Source organism: Petromyzon marinus, chromosome 31 (genome assembly GCF_048934315.1).
Source record: "Petromyzon marinus isolate PM22_M1 ecotype Great Lakes invasive population chromosome 31, UKy_Petmar_22M1.pri1.0, whole genome shotgun sequence".
Lineage (NCBI taxonomy): Eukaryota > Metazoa > Chordata > Hyperoartia > Petromyzontiformes > Petromyzontidae > Petromyzon > Petromyzon marinus.
The window spans coordinates 5,172,772-5,197,492 of NC_133697.1; the positions used below are offsets into that span (position 1 = coordinate 5,172,772).

General features: G+C 50.4%; 1 long non-coding RNA gene across 4 annotated transcripts in view; it reads right to left on the reverse strand.

Annotated features, from left to right (window-relative positions):
- Positions 1-24,721, reverse strand: part of LOC116947949 (uncharacterized) — a 119,828-nt gene that overhangs the window by 35,217 nt on the left and 59,890 nt on the right. For all 4 annotated transcript variants that reach the window (XR_012945717.1, XR_012945716.1, XR_004403741.2 and 1 more), the window contains exon 4: positions 12,468-12,602. This is a non-coding gene — a long non-coding RNA (uncharacterized LOC116947949). The remainder of the gene's footprint in view (positions 1-12,467; positions 12,603-24,721) is intronic.

Consider the following 24,721-nt stretch of genomic DNA (forward strand, 5'->3'; position numbering starts at 1 on the left):
GTCACAACAGCCGGAGGAGAGCTTTTGTGACTAGCCTAGGCTGCCAGTAAAAATGTAGCGTGCAAATATTGGTGTTATCAGCTGGCTGGCCAAGTATGTAACCGATTGTCTTTGCAATGTAGCAAATCAAAAGTCAAAGTGAATTCCTTTCTCAAATGAGCATTGAGGTGGTGCTCATCTATTGTTTACAGCCCTGACCCAGTGGTGGAAATTCCACATTTCTATGGCAGGGGTGAGTGTAAACCATAGGCCAACCACTGTTGACCACAAAGTGGTATTAATTTTATGACCCGAAAGAGATGACGGGCCGAGTCATATTCCCAACCTGTGTTTGAGTCAGTTTGGAAAAATCCGAATACTTGTGGCAGGGTCGTGTCTAAACCGGAGGACAACCGCTGCTGACTTCCCCGCAAAGTGGTATTTATTTTATGACCCCCAGAGGGCTGATGTGCCGAGTCAACCCCCAACCTGGATTTGAACTCGCAACCCTCCAAATGCGAGCCGCTCGCTCCCGTGCTGTATTTCTGGGTGCTTGTGTGGCAAGTGGTACTGGCGATATCCTGCCAATTTTGCACCATCGGTGAGGCACAAGCGATGTGGCGACGTCTGTTTCGCCGCGCTCTGCGCGCGCGTGCAGCCTCTTTGTTAATCTAGGTCACGACAATTCAATCTTCGCTGCCACTTAAAAGGCCGGCTTAGATGCCCCAATTTTCGCGGCGAGGGGGCCACGTACACAAACCTTTGACGGAAACGCTTTGGTAATGGGCCAATCGGAGACGCGGCGGAGAAGCCCAAGGAATGATGCACCTAATTCTTGTGGCCATAATCGTGGTGACAGGCCCAAAAAAAAACGCCATCAGAGCGATAATTGGTTTAAAATGTGTGGTGGAAAAAATTACACCACATTAATGAACCGCCGTGAAGGAAAAAAAAACCTTTTTTCCCACCCAAAATGCATTTTTGGAAGACATTTTAATGGCTTTGTGTAATTAAAACGCCGGGAAAGAAAACTACAGGGACTGAATTAGCTCCTTCTGGCTCATCTCGGCTGTGTATAATTGCGACATTGCGGAAGGGGAAATTGTCAGGCCAATCAGCCGCGCTTCACTGCTGACTTGGGCCCGGCCACTAATTGGGAAACTGCACTTTAAGTGGCATTCTCCGTGTGACACAGTCGCCCATATTTTAATGGTCTCGGGTGCAATTCCTGTGAGTGAGCGAGGTGGTGAGATAGGGTGACGAAATATTCGCACACGGAGCTGTGGTGTTAATTGCCTCGACTCTGCCAAGTGTTATTTCATAATTGGTATCTCTCCCTTTCTTTCCTTCCTCTCCGTTTCAATCTATTGTACATATCTTATTTCACCTCTATTCCCTTTTGCATTTTTTTTCGCTTTAATGTTGATATTGCCACACAAGCCTATGAATATGCAAATGAGCCTGTGTGGCCGTGCGTTAGACCACATACCAAGCAAAGTGTCCTGGGCGTGGGCAGATGCTCTGTTTTGTCTCACGCGCTCCCCCCTCACCCCCCTCGCCCCCCCTCCTTACTGGGTTGCAGGCTGGGGAGAGTTTGTTTTCACTCAAGTTCGCCTGTTTGTGTGTTGTTCGCTGTGCTTTCACGTGCCTGCGCGCGCGTGCGCATTTGTAAATATTAGCGCTTGGCACAGCGGTTCGCGCACCCAGCTACGAAACCACCCGGCGGCCCAAGTTCGATCCCCGCTCGCGGCCAACATCACCGGCGGATGCATATGAACTCATCACGTGATCTCCCCGAGTCGACTCGCGATTCAATTAGTTCCCGGTGTGGTGGGAAAAAATTTGTGGCGATGGGGAGTCGAAGGCTGCCAGGTGTGGTGCTGATCACACTCACCCCCTTGTGCTCCGTTCAGGTCTTCTCATAGGTGGTCGCTATCGTCACTTGCCCCAACAGTTTACGTAGGCCATAAAAAGGGGTATTTGTCTTTGAATGTTAATATTTCTGTGTGTGATTAGTTGTCTTAACCTAAGGCTAAGGATTTGCATCCCTAGGGAATTTGCTTAAATGCCTTGGCATCTAACAGCACCTTGCGTCTCATCTCAACCGGCTGTCTAACCTAGGGGACCCCCCCCCCCCCGGTGGAATTCATCTCTATGCTGCACAAGAAGTATGCAACACCGGCCTGAAAATGGGAAATGTATATAGTGGTTTATAAATATAAACAGGTCTAGAATGTCAATGTACAGTTCTTTGTCAATCCCTTGCTGGGTTAATGTCTCCCATCACGTGGTTGGTCATGGGGGGCGGGGGTGGGTTGTATGACCATAATTCACCACGCCGGTCAGAGTTGGTTGTTGAAATGGGGATTCGGCGCCGATTCAGATGCCGCTCGCCACCAATGTTTAACCACGGCCGGGATTCAAGCTCAGGTCGCCCGATTTTAGAGCGCAGCACGCGCTAACCACTGCACCACCGCTCCTCCCTCGATTTGGAGTGGGTAATTTATGATGGAGCATTGGTGCAGTGGGTTGCTCGTGAGTTGCTGTCCGATTTGGAAATGTTGGCGCTTGGTATTGCGAGGCACTCGACTGAGCAACAGGCAAAGTGCACGGGGGCTCCCCCTCGTTTTCATTGCGAGCACAAAGTTCTCATCGGAATCAGAATCTTATTTTGTCCTTGGAGGAAGCTCGTGAGCCCACGACGCTCTTTTGTCACAAATGTCCAGATGTCTCATGGAAACGGCAAACCACTCTCGTGAAGCTGCTGAATGGACACGACTGGACTTGTGTTCATAATCGCTCCTTCCCGCACCTCCGATTAGCACGCTTGGCTACGTACGGTGCGAAAGAAGTTCAACATGCATACACACAATGAACGAAACCGGCAACCGGACGGTAAAACCCGCACCACTGAAGCCCGTATGGATCATCGTCATCATCAGCCACGATCGATCCACTGCTGGATGAAGGCCTCTCCACCAAGCCTTGGCTATTTCTCGCGGTCTTGCATTGGCGGTAGTCCTTCGAGCAACTGCAACACGAGCTGATTTTCATCGCTCCAACTCTCTGCTGTGGGCGCCCTCTCCGATGCGCCACCTCCTTTGGCCGCCACTCCGTTGTTCATCCCGAGCGTCTGGCCGCCATCGCTGGTGGCGACGCGTCCTGCGCAAGCCCCCCTTCTGGTCAACCTTACGTCTCTCACGTAACGCCCTCTCTCGTTCCGAGACGTCTGCCAGTTGCAGAGTGGGGTGTGGGGGGGGTGTGGATGGAGGGGTCCCGTTCACTGCTGAATCTCGGAAGTTGCGAGCGGCTCGGCGTTAATTTTGTTTAGGAACGCGTAGTAGCACCGTTATATTTTTAAAGGCAGTGTACCCCGCCGCAGAGAACCTTAGCGACACGACCTACGTGCTCTATGATAGCTGGTGCCAAACTGTGCCGCACGCCCTCCCGCATGGACTTGTGGGAACCTCAGTGCGGCTTCCGACCTGAAGACGTACCGATAAAGTTTGTTTTTCTTCCGATTCCGTTCCGATGTCGTTCGTCACACTACGAGAGTCGGAACGGAATCGCAATTGGAAAGGGTTAAGTGTGATCTCTGTTCCGTTAACTCTTTCTTTCTGTCTCTTAATTCCCATTGTGCTCATATCCACGCTTTTCTGTGCACTGTTCAGCTTTAGTCCCAGCTTTTTCAACAACTGCAATCAAATGTATTTCATGGAAATTATTAATCATCCAGGTGAATTCCTACGGAGTGATCATATATAAATATGCATACATAAATTGCTGAACAACAACAAACTGCGTGTCTTCGTATTGAAAAAAAAAATCAAAATCTACTTAGACTTGCTTAAATCCCATTAATCCGCCGAGAGAAAATAAAAAAAAACAACAACGTAGTAGTGACATAAATCATCTGGAGCTTAATGCAGAAATAATTATTTAGCGGAGACAATCAAACAAACGCAATTACAAAGGCACATTCGTCACACTACTGGGGTCGGAAGAAATCGCCGGTCAAACCCTAAAGTGGCTCTCTGTTGATGTAAGCAGATTCATTGCGGTTGAGGCTAATGCACGGAATGATGAACCCCGACTGCCAGTGAGAGGCATTAGCGGAGCGAAAGTGAAAATAATATAAATATATACCGAGAGTCGACGTGATGCATTTTTAGAGTGAGGGCTACAAACATCCACGCTTAACCAAGGTTCAATGTGAAAACGCCAAAGATCACATGAGCTCCATTTAAAACACAACTCGCTATCGATTGCTCTCCCCCTCCCTGATTGTGCCGCCCATCGATTTCTGTTACTAAATTCATATACGGGTGGCTTGTTGCAATTTTGTCCAGCGGTATCGATTAAAATGCTCGGGAGTGACTTGTTCCTCTAACATTCTCAGTTCATCACAGGTGACGCTCCGTTGTTATCCTACTTTCACGTGACATTAACCCCTTCACTGGGTTCCCGTTCGAAGAAGGAGTTTTTATTTATTTATTAACAACGCCTGTAAGCAAACGACTCTCAACTTAAACGCGACAAGCGATCTCGTAGCAGTGTGTGTGCGGGGGGGGGGGGGGGGTGGGGGACAGCGCCACTTCTACAGTGTAAAAGATTAGAAAATCGACGTTGTGGGAAAGGCCCGATGACAAAAGCCTCTTTGTGTCTCGTTCGATGCCACATGGAGAACAATTCCCGGCGAGATTCCCGAATGGATTCTTCATCGCCACCGCTCCCCACCGCTATCTTTTGACACAAACGCATGCACGTTCATATGCACACAAAGACAACGGTCCATCGTATAGCCTTTAACAAACAAATGCCTGTTAGTGAGTAGCACCTATGAAGGCCGGCACGGCGCATGAGCGGGTGGGTGGCCGTCACCCCGACCCGCCACTTTAGTCTCCCACGTGGCGATGTTTGTACATTGCACCAGGTACTCATTTAAAGGCTGAGTCAACCTATGGGAGCTCCAGGAACGGTTCAAATATATTTACTGCTGGGTTCGTAGTGCAATGCGTTTACCCCAACGCTACCACTCCCCACAAACACACACACACATCAACTATGCATACACTTGCATAATATACACTGAAATCGCATACACAATTGGAATGCAGTGGGGCAAAATACCAAACGTGACATTTTCACTGCTGTATAAATTTGTTTTGAGAAACAATTTCTACAAAGCTCCCCGAATTAGTTTACAATTGGTGGGGTACCCACACATTACCCCCTTTAATTTTTAAATAAAATTTTAGCAGCGTAGCTGCTGGGTGGGAACAGAGGGCCGAGACAATACGGCGTTGATATACCGACCGCACTTGTACAATGATGCACGCTTTACAACAGGGGTAACTGTATGTATGTTAAACTTCTTTCACACCGTACGTAGCCAACTGCGCTAATCGGAGGTGCGGGGAAGGACAACAAACTAAACGCACCAAAAAAAAAACCGAAACACAATAATTCGTGCAACTGTGCATGGATTCATTGACTCATACACACGCTTAAGCGCACGGTAAAGCCCACGTTTTGAATCGCGTGAGTAAGAATCAACGTTTCTCCGATTTGTCTATGTGACCCCTGCAGTCAGTAGACACCGCTATCCATAACACTTAAATACACATTCTTCAATAAAACCGCAGTCTTGATTTGCAGCAATTTCACGTGTGCATGGGCGTGTGCGTGCACAGCCCATTAGCCAATCGACTGCTGGATGAGGGCCGCCCCACGCCGTACAGGCGGCGAGGGTTATTCCACCGAAACTTTCACCATGCCGGTCAGTGATGGTTAGTGTCGGTGAGGTGGGCAGTACAAAAAAAAAAAACCTTCCTCTCTGGCCTCTCAATGTGATGTGATGAAGGATCATCGGCCCGAAACGTCGCCTATTATATATATATTCTTATTTCAAAGGCAGTGCTACTGACAAAGTATTGGCACCTCTACGTTCCTGGTTCGAGCGGGATCGGCGGCGAGAGGATTGCCACCCCCCTTTCGGCTTCGTTCCACTGGGGGCTTTGCCGTGGACGACACGGCGTCCGCACGTGCAGTGAGATCGCGGTTGAACGGGGAGTGGGCCATTTTTTTTGCTTAAATTTTTATATATATATTTTTTATATTTCGTGTCTTAACATTTACTCCAAATTGCACTCCTATCGTGTTTTTGTACCGTTTGCTGTTTGTAACTCGCTGCAACCCCCCCCCCTCCCCTCCCCTCCCCTCCCCCCGGTTGCCCCCATACTAGACACGTGTGAAAAAGGATTTCATCGGATTCCTCCTGCGGTCTAGAATAAAGATTTCTGATTCCGTTTCTCTTGTCCGCGAAGCCGCGAGCCGCACGAGAGGGGACGGACGTGGGTTGGGGGGGGGTGGGTGGGTGGGTGGGGGGGTTTGGTGCCAAGAGATCAACGACACGACGCGTGCGATCAAAAGACGGGACGCTCGCAACAGCCGCATCCGAAAGGCATTGAGACGTCATTCGGGCCGGGATTATGAAAATTGTCATCAAGCCGTTTTTAATTATCGTCAAACACGTTCGCGATAGAGAGAGAGAGAGAGATTAAAAAAAACTAGAAGCAGCTTTATAACGTTGAGTGTTTTTCTCTTTCGCCACGGACAGCAATTGTCAACCCTTTTTTTTTCTCCCACTTAGGGAGACGTGGTGACGACGCTGGGGTTTTTTTTGGTGTCCGATAAATAATGTACGCTAATGAACTCTTGGAAGTTAAGAAGTGATAATGCATACAAATCGCAAACGCAAGCTGTTTCGCTCGGCAGGTTAAAAGAAAAAAAAATCTCCGCTTCTAGTCTCGTATTGATCGGAACGCACTGAGAAATCCCTTTCCATTACGGCCAGCGCTGATGAGTCGCCGGGCGTTGTACTCATCATTCAAATGTTGTGGCTCTCCGCTTCCCCAGAGTTCAGGAGGAGGCCAAGGCACTGTCAACACAGCGGGGAAGGCAGAGCACTAGTAGCGAGTCTAGGGGCATCCTTTGTTATCTTAAAAGGACAAAATACAGAAGATGACGTTTCTGCCAATATGCCGTCATCATTACTGGAGGCCTTTCGGCTCAAATGCAACCCTCTATATTTTATCCCTGTCAGCAGAATTTGTGCCCTCATACGTATCTGCTGATGCCACGGTCTTTCGAGCCACACTCTTCACGTATTTTTGAAAGGTGAAAATATTTTTTGGGGTAAAATAAATTGCAATGTGTTCCCCCCCCCCTCCCCCCACACCCGCCTCGTGCTTGTTGTACGTGTCGTACGTTTATTTCATTCCGTAATAGTGTTTTCAAAAATGTATTTTTCACCGCGGTGAAATACCGCGGTAAATGTTTGCATTTCCGAAACGTGCCATCTCAAAAGGAATAGAAGGCACGACCCAACAAAAAGACAAGCCCAGCAGAGCCACCGCCACTGCCGGAATTGAATATTTGATTTACAGATCTGCTCCTTTGCTGAAACAATTGCATGACTTTGGCGCGTACCAAAAAAAAAAATCCGTTTTCGAGGCACGGGGGTGGTGGGTGGGTGGGCGGGCGGGTGGGTGGGATGATGTATTAAAATGATGGAGATGGGAATGTGCCAAATAAATAAAAGGCAGCAACACCGCGCATCTCACCGAGTCCTGCGACGGGGCGGTGTCTAACAAGGCAAGGTCACGGGCTGTCGAGCCAAAGCCATCCTTCCTCGCCGGCGCCGGTGACAAGCCTCTCGGTGTAATGGAGGCGCCCAATCTGCATTAGACCGACGGTGAAAAACGAGGCGGGCTCTAATCTCGTTTGAAACGGGGAATGTCGCAGGTCGCCCGAGTCGTGTTATGAATGTGTCAAACACTGCCGGGCTCCCATCCCTCATCGCCGGCGCCCACCACGAGATGAAATTTACTCACTGACCTGCAGTGGTAATGAAAGTTAATGACCTGTCAGGGGTGTGCTCAGCCATGAAGGGCCCCGGCCCTAATGAAAAGCAGTAGAACGGGCTCAGGGCAGACGCATGGGCCCCCGTGTACCGAAGGGAAAGGCGATAGACGGATTAGCGAGGTGGGGTGGCAGCAGCGGGGAAGTGCAGCTCGGGCCAGGGGTGAGGAGACATTATGCTTCCACAATGTCCAGCCTGGATGTAATCAATAATGACAAATTCCCTGCATTAGGCCGTCTAAATATATCTGCGAAGTTGCCTGTTTTGTTGGGTACCGCGGACGTCGGGTCGGGCTTTTTCTTTCGGGTGGTGAACGTCTTCCGGAATTAACCGATCGGAGGCGTTAAACAAAAAAAAAATGTTTTATGCGTGCGTAAAATAGAAATTGAATTTTACGCGCATTTCGTAAAGGGTTATTGGTTCGCCTGTTTACATTTTTTTCTGCTCTTTTATTTCACGAGTTTACGAGTTTGCGAAATGAAAGGGTGGCTTGGGGGACGCGTGGGTGATAGTTAATCTGTTCTCTCGACGAGGCGATCGCAGCGCCCGCGTGTTTCTGGAGTTTTCGGGTTAAAACGTGTCGATGACTGGCAGCACGATCACAATAATACATGATTAACATTGTCCACGCAGTACTTTACACAGCAAAGTCCACGGAACTGAACGCAAAGCCTGAACTGAAATCTTAACCCAGTCCACTGACGCAAGACGAAGGTATCTAGTGCAGCCTTAACAGGCTGCAAGTGCTGTTAGCAAACACCTATGAAGGCCTGCAGGGCACACAAGGGGGTTGTTGGCCAGAATGACGCGCCGGCCGCCTTTGTCTCCCTCATGGTGATATTTAACGCAACGCTCCAGGCACTCATTTGAGGCTGAGTCGACCTAGCACAGGCCCAGGACTGGTTCAGATCATTTTCACTGGTGTTGGCCGTGAGCGGGGGAGGTGCAAGGAGCTACCCGCTGCACTGCCGCCCCTCCTCCCCATCCACTGACACATTGAAATGTGTGGGAGGAGATATATTAACGTGCGTATAGCTCTTGCAAATGTACATCTTCATTTCGCGTCACGCCACTCTTAAGCACGTCAGACGCACGTTCAGCTTCCTTCGCGCCGCACGCAGCCGTCCGCACTTCCAAGCGAGGCGCCGTGCGCCTCGGAACAACGCCGCAAACAGGGGGAGCGCGAAAATCATTTCCCGTCGGTCCTCCTCCCGCGCCGGTGAGAGTGCTGTTCCTCCGCCCGGCCCGGCCCGGCCCCACACCCCCTCCCCCCCCGTCATCTGCATATCTAACTATCGCACGCCGGTGGAAATGTCACGACCCCATTCGCGGTGGTAGCTCAGACCATCTTCAGCCGCGTAATGGTTTCATACATCATAATCCCGGCCGCCCGGCCGCCGCTCCCTGGCCGGTGCAGGGGTGTCAGGCCAGGGCAGCTGATGGATGGGGTGATGTCGGTGACACCGGGGAGGGTGGGGAGTTGTCCCTTCCCACGTGTGGGCAGCTTGCTCGTGCTCTCTCTCTCTCTCCCTGGCTCCCACTCCCACGATATTCTCTCCCTCTCTTCCCATCTCCCTGGCTCTCTCTGCCTCACCGGCTCACACTCCGATGATATTCTCTCTCTCTCTTTTCATCTCCCTGGCGCTCTCTCTCTCTCCCTGGCTCCCACTCCTACGATATTCTCCCTCTCTTCCCATCTCCCTGGCTCTCTCTGCCACACCGGCTCACACTCCGACGATATTCTCTCCCTCTCTTCCCATCTCCCTGGCTCTCTCTGTCACACCGGCTCACACTCCGACGATATTCTCTATCTTTCCATCTCCCTGGCTCTCTCTGCTACACCGGCTCACACTCCGACGATATTCTCTCCCTCTTCCCATCTCCCTGGCTCTCTCTGTCACACCGGCTCACACGCCGACGATATTATCTCCCTCTCTTCCCATCTCCCTGGCTCTCTCTGTCACACCGGCTCACACTCCGACGATATTCTCTCCCTCTCTTCCCATCTCCCTGGCTCTCTCTGTCACACCGGCTCACACGCCGACGATATTATCTCCCTCTCTTCCCATCTCCCTGGCTCTCTCTGTCACACCGGCTCACACTCCGACGATATTCTCTCCCTCTCTTCCCATCTCCCTGACTCTCTCTGCCACACCGGCTCACACTCCGACGATATTCTCTCTCTTTCAATCTCCCTGACGTGCTCCGCGCCATGAAGGAGCTGCGCCTGCAGCTGGAGGCACCGGGAGATGGTGGCGGCCCTCCACCCCCTTCCTCCTCTTTCCCAGAGTTGTGCTTCTCCTGCGCGCACCCCCCCGGCCACAGCGACTCCGGCAAACTACTGAAGCTCCGAGGCTGCAGGATCGTGCCCCTCAAGAGTGCCCCGAACAAAGCGCTCTACACGTGGCTGTGTAAAGGCGCTGCATTCCCGGGACCTGGCCGACCTACCGGACACAAAACGGAGAGACCATTTCTCTCCCCTCATTGCGACCGCCCCTCAGTGGAAACAAATGTACAAGTCTCCCGTAGCCAAACGCTGCGGTGACCTCCAGTGGAGGTTGGCACACTGCACGTTGCCATCGGCCGTGTGGCTCAGCCGAATCTCGCCAGGGGGTAACAGACTTGGTGCATCTCCTGCGGTGCCAGGGAGGATCTACCCCACCAGTACTTACGCTGCCAGCGGCTCAAACCAATGTTCCGCCTTTTGGGGGACATCTTCAGGAAACTGGGGGTGCCCTTCTACAACAGAAGCTTCGTATATGGGGTGCCTTACCTGGCTAACAAACGCCATGACCTCGCCAACTTCGCCTGTGCTCAGGCGAAGATGGCGGTGTACAGAACGAGAAAAACGATGCTGCAAGGTGACACTGACGGCTGCTCTGTGCTGCTTCCAGTGTTCAGGGGCCTGCTTAAGGCGCGGCTCCGGCTGGAGCACGCGTACCACACACATGTCGGTGATGTGCACGTCTTCTTCGAACGCTGGGGAGCCGGAAAAGCTCTCTATACTAGCGTGGACGGCACCCCACGTGTTCACCTTCTGAAGCGCTCGCTCGTCAACGTGGCGTGCGCGATGACCACCACAACCACCACCAAGTGACTTTTCTTTCATGTTGTGCGCGGTGCTTTTGAGCGCCACAGCGCGTGGATTTGTAACGTTTATTTTCATTTGTTTGCTGGTGACTTTGTGCATTTCATATCAAAATCGCCTCCAGTGCTTTTGCTGCTGGCGGCAATAAAAGTTGTTAAAAGTCAAAAAGTCTCTCTCCCTGGCTCACACTCCCACGATATTCTTCCTCTCTTCCCATCTCCCTGGCTCTCTCTGTCACACCGGCTCACACTCCCTCGATCTTTTATCTTTATTTGCATCACCCGTACGCTCACTCTCTCTCTCTGTCTATCTCTCTCTTCATGTCACACTCCTGCTATCTCCTCTCTCTCTCTCTTCATCTCCCTGGCTCTCTCCTCAGCTCACCCTCTCACAATTATAATATCTCTTCACACTTTCCATCTCCCAGGCTCTCACTCTCTCTCCAGCTCACCCTCCCACGCTCTTCTCTCTCTCCCTCCTCTCGCTCGCTTTTTTATTTTGTGTGTGTGTGAACTATCGTTGGTGTGAATGCCCGCGCTTATTCATGCCGCGTGATTTAGAGTGTTAATATAGTCCGAGAGGATCTGCTTTGCGTTACCCGCATTGGGCTCACTGCATACAACAACGGCCTCCCTCCCATTTCCATGAGGCCACTACTTCAGAATAGGTCGAACCCTTTCTGGCAATAAAACAGGAGGGGATAAGATGTTCAAATACCAAATAGAAACCGTACGCAAGAAATCAAGTTCGCATTAACCACACACGGTACTTTGTGGTGAACATGCAAACAAACACGCTCTGATAATTGATTATGCATTGTCTTTGAGACTTATTGGCCTACACCAGAGACAGCCTTCTTGATGGCCTTGTCTCGCCAGTGTCAGACCAGAGAATGTCAAAAGGCGAACAGTACAAAGACAGTGCCACACGTGTCAGGGCATTTATAGGTCGGGGGTGAGCAGCTTCATCATGGGATACCTTTTTGCCAGTATGAAAAATCATACTGGCAAAAGTACGTGTCGTGAATGCAGACTTGATTCCTTGCAAAATGCGGTGTTTTGAACATCAGTGCCAGAAATGGGTAAAACCTATTCTTGTTTTTCGTACTGACAAACAGGGCCCCATGAAATAGCCCACTACTTAGTTTAAACATACGGAATAATTCTCTCAAAGGAATAGGGCAGCGGTTCCAAAAACGTTGTGGTCGCAACCCCAAATCGGGTAATTTCATGAGAGGATGGGCTCGCGAGATACAAAGTAATCCCACTCATCTCACGCTCTCAGACATTCTAACATTCACGCTGTGGTATTGGTTGGGGGGGGGGGCGTGCGCCCGAAAGCATCTCCACCAATCAGAAAGCTGTATATTGATTTGAGTCAGATCATAGAGATTTCTGATTGATGGAGATATTTGATGATTGTGCGAATTGCCGTTTTGTTTCCGAGTGAGAAACCTCTTCGCGCCTGCATACGCACCTCCGATTAGCACGGTTGGCTACGTCCGGTACGAAATGAGTTGATGCGTACAACGTATAAGCGAGTAGTGAGTCGATTCTTCCACGGTGGAGTGATGCTTGAAACGGTCCACTTCTATCCGTGAGGCCACCGACTCTGTGAACGAGAAAAGTCACTCAACGAAACCGAGTTTAACACGTAGGCTTTCGCGACCAATAGCATCCATAATCCAATTTTTTTTATGGGTTAGATCGCATAAATATATAAATGTGTCGTTTACCCCGGCACCACCCGACACAGCCAATTAGTAAGATTTTGGTAATCCATTGCACAAACGGAAATGGATACCCATAGTCATTTATACGGTGCTTTTTCTGGAAGACTTCGCTGTTTTTTCCTGGATTTTTCTGTTGCGCGTAGTCACTTTAAGATGTTTTCTTGTTCATGGTTTTTGTTTGTTGCGGTTGCACCCGATTCAAGAGTCGAATGGCTCACAGGGCTATACCAAATAAATTAAATGAACTGAAATGAAAATGAACTGAAATATGCATTCATTAATTCCCCCCCCCCCCCCCACTTCACGCAAGAGTGTTGTGTCACTACATCTACCCCTCTATGTAAGGAACGAAACAGGACTTCTCCACAAATCTGGCTCACGCCTAATGAAGATTTTTGTAATTACTGGCGAAACGTCGTACTCAGATTGTAAATGTTGTGGCTTGGCTCTCCAATGCACCGGTGTGCTGTACTAGTAACCAATGGCATGTTCTGTTTACGTGACAAACCTTGCTAATTGGCTGTGTCGGGTGGTGTCGGGTTTAACGACACATTTTTTTATATTTACGTGATCTAACCCAAAAAAACCCTCTATTTTGGATCAACGAAACTTGTTCGCAAATACGATGAGACGTTTCTTAGAGTATGGCTTCACCAAGTGTGTTTTTTTCTTGAAGAGCAGAAAAAAATCCAAAATGTATTCTCTGGCTTGCCGCGACGTCGAGCGAGAGAGCGATAAACTACGTAAACTGAAGCCGGCACTTGGGAAACTTTTCACAAAGGGCACGCGCCGACGCCGGAGTCATCTCTGTCAACACAGAAATGAGGAGCTGTCGTGCCATCGAGCAATGCGGTTGCCCACTCCGAGAAGATGTTCCTTTGAGCATCTTTGCTCACTCCGAGAAGATGTTCCTTTGAGCATCTTCTCGGAGTGAGCAACCGGATCGCTCAGGCTCAGAAGCAACAAACAATTGTGGAAAGTTTGCCTTTTCCCGCCGCAATTGATATGGTGAAAATAACGTACGGTACGACTACTTCTATTTTTTTTTATTTTTACCAGGTAAGGCTCACCGAGCGCCGTGGCTCTTTTTCAGACGCGACCTGGCCACGAATGAAAGCTCAACGAGGTGGCGGCTCATCACGCGGAAAAATTTAACGCGGCCAAATAATCTGAACGCGTGACCTTGATTCTGAATGTGGAGGGAAAAACTGGAGGACCCGGAAAAAAATCCACGCGACCACGGGGGAGAGAGAGACAACGCAAACTCCAAATATGCAGGCGTCGGCGTCGGGATCGATCCGACGACCTCCTGCATACCAGGCGAGGTAGTTAACCCCTCGCTACCGTGTCGCCCATTCATTGGGGAAACGGAGGCAAACTAAACGTTGTGCTTATATACTGCATTTGCATTTATTCATCGTGACTCTGCTTACGTTTTCTCTATTTTGCACTCCTATCTGTTTTTCTGGATTGTCGTTATAACTCGCTGACCCGCCCCCGACTGGAAATTTTATTTTTTTTGGGGGGGGGGGGGGAAGGAGCTTCATAGCTCATCGGATTCCTCCAGTCTAAATTAAAGGTTCTCATTCCGAAATCTGTACCTCTCTATCAGAACAACACTGTGCGAAACGAAGAATTGAGGCAATATAAAACAGGCGATCAGCCGCATGCCTGAAATGCACCGCTGCTCGCCCTCTTCAAACGGATGTGAACGCCAAGGGCCCGTGATGAACACACAAACTGGCTGCAATTCGGAGGGGATGCTATTACCTCGCTCGACGTCCTGTTCCGCGCCGACACTCGCCAGACAACGGTGACCGCTCGGTGGAACGCCCGGCGTTGTTGCGCGGCTACGAGGAGGTCAATCGGATTCCCTCGGGGGGGCGGGGGGGGGGGGGCGGATCGCACCGATGGCTTCGGGTCCGGGTAGAGGCGGCTCCACGTCCACGGGGGGACACGAAGCAGGGGCACGTTGCAGAGGGGAAGAAGAAGGAGGAGAAGAAGAAGGAGAAGGAGGAGAAGGAGAAGGAGGAGAAGGAGAAGAAGAAGGAGAAGGAGAAGAAGGAGAAGGAGGAGAAGGAGAAGGAGGAGAAGGAGAACGAGAACGAGGAGGAGAAGGAGAAGAAGAAGAAGGAGAAGAAGAAGAAGAAGGAGAAGGAGGAGAAGGAGGAGAAGGAGGAGAAGGAGGATCTGAACGTGTCACAGTGCTACTGGGCACTGAGAGTGACTGGGTCCTGAGAGTGACTGTTAACTGAGAGTGACTGAGTTCTGAGAGTGACTGGGAACTGAGAGTGACTGGGTACTGAGTGTGACTGGGTACTGAGTGTGACTAAGTACTGAGTGACTGGGTACTGAGTGTGACTGGGTACTGAGAGTGACTGGGTACTGAGAGTGACTGGGTACTGAGAGTGACTGGGTACTGAGAGTGACTGGGTACTGAGTGACTGGGTACTGAGAGTGACTGGGTACTGAGAGTGACCGGGTACTGAGAGTGACTGGGTACTGAGAGTGACTGGGTACTGAGAGTGACTAAGTGCTGATAGTGACTTGGTACTAAGAGTGACTGGGTACTGAGTGTGACTGGGTACTGAGAGTGACTGGGTACTGATAGTGACTGGGTACTGAGAGTGACTAAGTACTGAGAGTGACTGGGTACTGAGTGACTGGGTACTGAGAGTGACTGGGTACTGAGAGTGACTGGGTACTGAGAGTGACTAAGTACTGAGAGTGACTGGGTACTGAGAGTGACTGGGTACTGAGAGTGACTAAGTGCTGATAGTGACTTGGTACTAAGAGTGACTGGCTGAGTGTGACTGGGTACTGAGAGTGACTGGGTACTGATAGTGACTGGGTACTGAGAGTGACTAAGTACTGAGAGTGACTGGGTACTGAGTGACTGGGTACTGAGAGTGACTGGGTACTGAGAGTGACTGGGTACTGAGAGTGACTAAGTACTGAGAGTGACTGGGTACTGAGTGACTGGGTACTGAGTGTGACTGGGTACTGAGAGTGACTGGGTACTGAGAGTGACTGGGTACTGAGTGACTGGGTACTGAGAGTGACTGGGTACTGAGTGACTGGGTACTGAGAGTGACTGGGTACTGAGAGTGACTGGGTACTGAGAGTGACTGGGTACTGAGAGTGACTGAGTATTGAGTGACTGACTACTGAGAGTGACTTGGTACTGAGAGTGACTGGGTACTGAGTGACTGGGTACTGAGAGTGACTGGGTACTGAGTGACTAAGTACTGAGAGTGACTGGGTACTGAGAGTGACTGGGTACTGAGTGTGACTGGGTACTGAAAGTGACTGGTTACTGAGAGTGACTGGGTATTGAGAATGACTGGGTACTGAGAGTGACTGGGTACTGAGAGTGACTGAGTATTGAGTGACTGACTACTGATAGTGACTGGGTACTGAATGACTGGGTACTGAGTGACTGGGTACTGAGAGTGACTGGGTACTGAGAGTGACTGGGTACTGAGAGTGACTGGGTACAGATAGTGACTAGGTACTGAGAGTGAAGGGGTACTCAGAGTGACTGGGTACTGAGAGTGACTGGGTACTGAGAGTGACTGGGTACTGATAGTGACTGGGTACTGAGAGTGACTAAGTACTGAAAGTGACTGGATACTGATAGTGACTGGGTACTGAGAGTGACTGGGTACTGATAGTGACTGGGTACTGAGAGTGACTGGGTACTGAGAGTGACTGGGTACTGAGAGTGACTAAGTACTGAGAGTGACTGGGTACTGAGAGTGACTGGGTACTGAGTGACTGGGTACTGAGAGTGACTGGGTACTGAGAGTGACTGGGTACTGAGTGACTGGGTACTGAGAGTGACTGGGTACTGAGAGTGACTGGGTACTGAGTGACTGGGTACTGAGAGTGACTGGGTACTGAGAGTGACTGGGTACTGAGAGTGACTAAGTACTGAGAGTGACTGGGTACTGAGAGTGACTGGGTACTGAGAGTGACTGGGTACTGAGAGTGACTGGGTACTGAGTGTGACTGGGTACTGAGAGTGACTGGGTACTGATAGTGACTGGGTACTGAGAGTGACTAAGTACTGAAAGTGACTGGATACTGATAGTGACTGGGTACTGAGAGTGACTGGGTACTGATAGTGACTGGGTACTGAGAGTGACTGGGTACTGAGAGTGACTGGGTACTGAGAGTGACTAAGTACTGAGAGTGACTGGGTACTGAGAGTGACTGGGTACTGAGTGACTGGGTACTGAGAGTAACTGGGTACTGAGAGTGACTGGGTACTGAGTGACTGGGTACTGAGAGTGACTGGGTACTGAGAGTGACTGGGTACTGAGAGTGACTGGGTACTGAGAGTGACTGGGTACTGAGAGTGACTGGGTACTGAGAGTGACTGGGTACTGAGAGTGACTGGGTACTGAGTGTGACTGGGTACTGAGAGTGACTGGGTACTGAGAGTGACTGGGTACTGAGTGTGACTGGGTACTGAGAGTGACTGGGTACTGAGTGACTGGGTACTGAGGGTGACTGGGTACTGAGAGTGACTGGGTACTGAGAGTGACTGGGTACTGAGAGTGACTAAGTACTGAGAGTGACTGGGTACTGAGAGTGACTGGGTACTGAGAGTGACTAAGTACTGAGAGTGACTGGGTACTGAGAGTGACTGGGTACTGAGTGACTGAGTATTCCAGCATGACAATGACCCAAAACACACGGCCAAGGCAACAAAGGAGTGGCTCAAGAAGAAGCACATTAAGGTCCTGGAGTGGCCTAGCCAGTCTCCAGACCTTAATCCCATAGAAAATCTGTGGATGGAGCTGAAGGTTCGAGTTGCCAAACGTCAGCTTCGAAACCTTAATGACTTGGAGAAGATCTGCGATGTGTGCAAACCTGGTGGCCAACTACAAGGAACGTCTGACCTCTGTGATTGCCAACAAGGGTTTTGCCACCAAGTACTAAGTCATCTTTTGCAGAGGGGTCAAATACTCATTTTCCTCATTAAAATGCAAATCAATTTATAATATTATTGACATGCGTTTTTCTGGATTTTGTTGTTGTTATTCTGTCTCTCACTGTTCAAATAAGCCTACCATTAAAATTATAGACTGATCATTTCTTTGTCAGTGGGCAAACGTACAAAATCAGCAGGGGATCAAATACTTTTTTTCCCTCACTGTATCAACCACGCCGCCAGATGTTTAGAAGCCGTGCCTCATGAGTGTTGAGCCCATGTGTCTCGCGAGACCCGGTTGAGTACATCAAATCGTTGCTTCTTAATTAAAACGTATTTTCACATTTGCTGGTCTACAAGACCAAAACTTTAACGCAATTCGCAGGTTTTTAAATCACGGCCGTTGCCGTGGGTCGTAAGGGATTTTTGTTGCGTGAACAATCGGCTCGCATTGTGAAAAGAGTTCGGGAAACGCCGGGGGCATCGCCGCATCGACGTTACGCCTGGCTGTGGCAGCGTGAAGGACGCTGCCGCCGCAGCGGTGCGTCGGTCAGCGGACTCGCCGGACATGCTGCCCGGAGGTCGCCGGTTCAACTCCCGTCTCCCGATTGTGGCCGTTCAAGAGTGGTGCAAGTTTCTCAATTCCCTCGGGGCTCTGTAACCAGGCTGCGGCGCTGGTCGATTTGGCGGTCGCGTGCGGTGGGGTAAAGTGTGGCTGCTCCCGACTACCTCCAGGACTTCTGGCCAGCGTGTAAGAGGAGGCCAAAGTATCCCCTTATGAAGAGGCCCTCTTAGAGCTTCCTCGGGCAGCAGCGGCGTGAGCAAGCAATTGCAGGGCCGCGCCTTTGCCCATTCGCACGCGCACGTCTTGCTGTTAGGACAGGTTTAAGTTAACGGACACGTGTGGTCGACTCCTAGACCTGCCAAATGAGTTGGCTACACAATTAGAAAATTAATTGCACATTAGTCGGACGATCCACCCCGTTACAAAGTTGTTCAAGCACTAATGACTCTCTCTACCCAATTTAATCCATCACATGAATGCTGCCCCCCGAACAACCTCGCCTTCAGAGGGACCTTTCTTTGCAGCGCTTTCCGTTTACAACAGAACCGATACATAAATATTATTTGTGATAACCTTAAACCGATTGGATCTCACCGCGGACTATTTGCGATTCTCTCTCTCTCTCTGCATTTCAATGCCCCCTCCCTGAGGAAGGCGCCGGTCATTGGAGGTCCTTGCGGCAAAGGTGGTCACGAGAGAGAGAGAGAGACAGAGCGATTGCGAGGCTACACCTCGAACCTTTAACCTGTATATATCTTCACCGCAGCACACCAAGATCTCCCGCCAGGATCTCAACTATATCCACCACCGCAACCACTTGCCCAACGCAGAAACACCCAACGCAGAAAGTCCCTGGGTTTTGATCTTCCGTGAAGATTCATGGGTCCACCATAAACAGGCATCCGCGCAAACCATGGCATACGGATACCTGATGAACACATGGAAAATTGAAAACTCTCAAGTCGTGTGCAACCGTGGTCATTCAGAACAGACGGTACAACGTGTAAAGACGCAATACCCGATCCACAAATACGAAGGAGACATCAGAGCGATAAACTACGCTGCTCCTGACGCGGTTGTCTGGCTTGACCACCTGAATGTGAAATTGTAAGTTGTTGCTCTTCATCTCCATCAGCCGTGCGAAAGAAGAAGACCACCACTTGCAAAGCCCTTGTGTACCCACGTGCTTCACCTTCAATTGTGAGACTTCAAAACTACGCTCCGTGTGCTTCGCCCCCCCCCATACCAATACCGCAAACTTCAAACCCTCATGCTTGGAAAGCCGAATGGAGTTCACAAGAAGTCACCAACACTTTCCTCGTGAAAGACCCAACCACGTGGAAGATCCCTGGCCTCGATCTTCCGCGCATCCTTTGGGCCACAGCCCCCGAGTCGCATCCGCACGCACAGACATGGCAACAGCAGCAGCAGCAGCGGATGTGGTGGTGCGGCGACTGTGGCCACCCAGAACGGAATCGTGGAACTCAACGGCCGATACGCAAATACGAAGGAGGGAGCGTCACCATGGCGATGATGCACCACTCCGCTCCTCCTGACGCACCTCTCTGGCTCAACGGCTTAAATGTGAAATTATGGCCGTTGCTGTCCAGCAATAACAACCATGCGAAGAGGAAGAAGAAGGAGACCAGGAAGAAGACCACAGCACGTGCGTATTCCCCGACCACCGTCAAACCGTGACTCACCCCCGATGTGGGGGAGAAACACCGGAACAGAACTTGCATTGATATCGGGAGCGCCTTGCTTGGACCCCCCCTCCCCTCTCCCCTCCCGCAGTCTCGCACATAATTCTCCATCCCTGAGCACGTGCCCCGACCGAGAGACGATCGACGGACGGGACGACCTCGATGCAGACAAGGGAGTAATGAGAGGAGGAAGAGAGAAAAGAAAGAAGCGATTTGGTGTTCACGCTCTGGTCTTGTTAATCCGGTGTGCGGCGGCGTTGGATAAACAAAGCCGAGCCCGGCGCGTTCCCTCTCGAGGAGGGGGGGGGGGGTCGTGTCACGATTGAGAAAGCCCCAGCAGAGAAAAGAAATAACAACAACAACAACATCCCGCTGCGTTGTTCCTGAAACCCAGGGCCACCCCCCTCCAAGGTGTCATGTGTGTATCTGCGGAGTGTAGAGACCAGGAGCCAGGATACTGAAGTGGCGTCAGCTTGGGTTAAGGTAAGACTTGTCGTAAGTCCGCGATATTGAGCCTTCACTAAGGTACAATCGTAGCCTGCCGTACTTCTCTTACAGGGTGCCACGGTGGCGAGATGTTAACTACCTCGCCTGGTATGCAGGAGATCGTGGGTTCAATCCCGACCCTGACACCTGTATATTTGGGGTTTGCGTGTCTCTCTCCTCGTGGTCGCGTGGATGTTTTGTACAGTTCCTCCAGTTTTTGCCTCGACATTTAGAATCAACATCACGCGTTTTCGAGCATTTGGCTGCTATAAATTTCCACGTGATAAGCCACTTCGTTGAGCTCTCATTTGTGGCCAGGTCGCTTCTGAAAAAGGCCTACATAGCTGAGTGGACCTTACCTGGTGAAAATTAAATTTAAAAAAACATAGCTTAGTTTTAGATAATGACAAATCGTAAATGCGTTTTCTACTCTCTGGCCCCACGTCTCGCTTCCACGTCATACGAGACTTTTGTTGCGGGAGCGCCGTCAAAATAGATTCGAAGAATGACGGCCTTTCCACACTCTCCGGCGGAGAGTGGTTATTTGCGGTTGAAATCAAACTTTTTTGGGGGGGAAATGTACGTCCGGGCTTGACGATAATATACGTTTAAGCCAAGCGGCATTGTACGGATGCTGGTAAAAATGTGAGGTACCGCCGATGTGATGATTCGAATGGTGGATGCTCACAGCCAGGCGCGGCACATTTGCAGCGAATTCCACACGCCTGTTGGCTGGCATCCTGAGCGAAATCCGCATTTATCACAATTTGGCGTAGATCGTTAACTGTTTGTCAACGTTTGTCGGTTCCATGGAGTGCTGCCTCTATTAGGAACTTGAAATGGCGGTGTCAAGAATCTCGATTTTAATCCGTAAATGAAAAAAAAACCCCTGGAAAACACCGTCTCTGGCTGCGGTTGTTCTAATGGAAAACAGCTTGAGCTCGTAGCGAGATCAATTTGCGGCGAGTTTGTTTTGAATTATCCGCCGTTTTTTTTTTTGGTATAAATACAATTGTGGTTTGGCTCCCCGGAGGACTGTAAGCAGATTATCGGGAGCCGGAAGAGCCTTCCTGCCAAGCAGCGCACCACGGAGAAAGCCTTAATGGCATCCGAGCTGCCCTTTAAGACCTGATTATGTCACCCCTCAGTAACTCTGGGTGTTTCCCTTCCTTGCCTCCCTAAGGATTTAGAGGGGGCTACATTGGCCGGGGTGGGGGGTTGTTGTTGGTGGGAGGGGGGGGGGGGTCGGTTATAAGAGAAGGGGTCAAGCAGCTGAACTCTACAACCATCGTAGACACCCCCCCACCACCACCACCCTCACCCACCCCTGCACCTTTTCTTTCTACACCCTCACCCCGGGAATGCCACTGCCTCTCCCCCCCCCACCCCCCGATTTAATTTGTAAAGAAAACTGTGAATTACAATTTGCCTGTTCACAAGGTTTTGACAGGCCAACACATATTGTCCTCATTATTATTACAATCTGTTTTGTGCAGTGTGAAGCACCCGCGCCTTAATCGGGTATCGAGGGTTTGGCGCAGACGAATGCCCCTCGCCTACTGTTGGAGGGCTCGGCTCGCGCCTCGTGCTACCTGCGCGCGGCCGAGTTAACTCCTTGCACCGGGGAGTCGCGAATGGCGCAACACGCCATTCAAGAACCGCGCACGTTCAAGATGAACCACGGTGGCGAGACGTTCATTCCCTCGGGCGTAGGTATGCAAGAGGTCGTGTGGGTTCGATCCCGACCCTGACGACTGTATGTTTGGAGTTTGCGTTTTCCTCTCCCCGTGTGTTTTTTTTTCTCTCTCCGGGTCCTCCGGTTTTTGCCCTCCACACTTAGAATCAACGTGCGTTTAGAGTACTTGGCTACAATACATTTACACTCTGATGATAAGCCACTTTGTTGAGCTATCATTCGTGGCTAGGTCGCTTCTGAAAAAGAGAAACATAGCCTCAGTGGGTCTTACCTGGGAAAGAAAAAAATGTAAAGTAGTAAAATAGAACAATCAGCGTTCATTATTATCGGCCACGATTGTTCCACTGCTGGATGAAGGGTCTGTCCGAGCAGCTGCCACCTTTCACCGTCCTGTGATAGAACAATGCGTCGATTTCGTCGCTCTGTCTCTCGCGTTGGATGTGCTCTCCTCCAAGCGCATCCCTCCCCTGCATGTTCACACTCCTGCGCGTCCATTCGGGCTCCGAAGGCTTCGGCATTAATTGTACACGGCTAATTAATGTGTATATATTTTCGGGGTGAAGTTATTCATTGAAGATCAAAGATTATAAAGTTGAATCGGTGGAGTGATGGGGGCGATGTGGGAATGCTTTCATCCAGAAGTGGATGCAACGTAGCTGATGATGATTAGCGCTGGAGGGGGGTATTGCCATTGCCAGGATTAGACTATTACCGCATTTCACAAACTGACGGGCTTGTGTGTTCCCTAAATGTGACTATCATTCTTGGCTGTAAAATCGAGTTTAAATTCCACCAAGGTTCAGAGAATATGCTTAATCGACTTTAATAATCAAATTTCAATAGTTCGCTCGGATAATTTTTAAGTTGTGATGTCGCTTGATCTCACACTGGCGTCCCTCTGCCAAGGTCACTTGAGGACAGGAGCTGACACATTTTATTCCACTGAACAACTGAACTGCGGCCAGACCCGTGTCGGTTCCACGTTGTTTTTCCACTGCTGGAGCGGTGCCACTGACGTTACACGCGATGTAGGGAGCCGAGTAGCATATAGATTACATGGTGACGCTGTGTCCTGACTGCCGTTGGATGATGCAGTGAATGCGTAGTCAAAACTAAAACATAAACTCTATGTATTTTTTTTTATTCTACCAGGTGAGGCCCACTGAGCTATGTAGCTTTTTTTCTGAAGCAACCTGGCCACAAATCATAGCTCAACGAAGTGGCTTATCATGTGGACATTTATAGCAGCCAAATACTCTAATCTTATGTTTATTCTAAATGTGGAAGGAAAAACCTAGAGGACCCGTAGAAAAATCCACTTGACCACGGGGAGAGAGACATGCAAACTCCAAATATATATGCATCAGGGTCTAGATCGAACCCACGATCTCCTGTATGCCAGGTGAGATCGTCAACATTTCGCCACCGCAATGCCTAGTTAGCCCCAATCCCTGGTCCTACACGGCCATGAGCCAGCGCATCGTGGTTTGGTTCGAGCTCGGCAAATTGCAAGTGGAAAACAAATCACCTGTATCACGAGGGCACCATGCTGACTCGGCACGGATGTGCAAGTGGAAAAAATGCGAGTGTACCTTCCCTCGAAGCCCAGTGGCGGACCGGTGCAGCTCTCCCCCCACCTCTGCTCCAATCGAGCCATAAGTGCGGCTGCCAAAATGTCACCGGGTCCTGAGCTGAATAGATAATTTCGGGCTTTGCATGAAAATTGCCACCGCGGTCAGCATCAGAGCACCTAATTGCGTGGCGCTGAGGCCATTAGCCTGCCTTTCCACGGCTCGTGAGAGCCGCTGACGGCAGGGGTTTGTGAAAGGTGGCGGCGGCTGCGGTGGTGCAGGCTGGCGTCTTACAATTTGCGCAGAGACTGCGGTTTCAGAAGGTGGCTTAAAATGCGACGGCACCTGCCTCTGTCGTGCCGGCTGGGGTATGATGTGGCTGCCATAAATCTATTGTAAATACAAGCAGCTTGCAACTGTCTGAGCTAACAAGGCTCAGCGCTTGCGGATCGCTGGCAGGGACACATCCATTGTAACGATAAGTTACGTGCCGTAAGTGCAAGTCAGCTTTTGGCACATGCTGCCGAGCTGGCGGTGATGGCATGTTTAGGGAAAGGTATCAAAATCTTTCGGGAGTGGTGGTGTCAAGGGGTTTAGCTTGGGTTAATCGTTTATCCAGGTGAGAACTGAAGAGAACAGCATAAAGTCTCATTTGCAAGAGTGACCTGGGAAATTGGTCCGCCTGTAGAAGGGCGACGATTGCTACGTATAATCGCATTTGAGTAATTTGCGTGGTATTAAAAAATTTGGACACTAACGTGGCACACAACAGCCTCCTCTTGCGAATAATGGCAGCGGATCTTTCACGTCCACCGTGAAGCAGACGGCGCATAGTTTTATTCCTGGGGTTAATACCACACCACCGCAGTATTAATCAGGGCGGCCGCTGGTCTCGAACCGCGAGCCTCTGCAACATGCGGCGAACGTGCTGCTACCACTGTGCCGCGTCGCCACCCCAAACACACAGGGTCAATGACCCGGCGACCAGCGTTTGTTTGACCTTTCCCCCATGGAACGGTAAAAAAAAATCTAGTTACA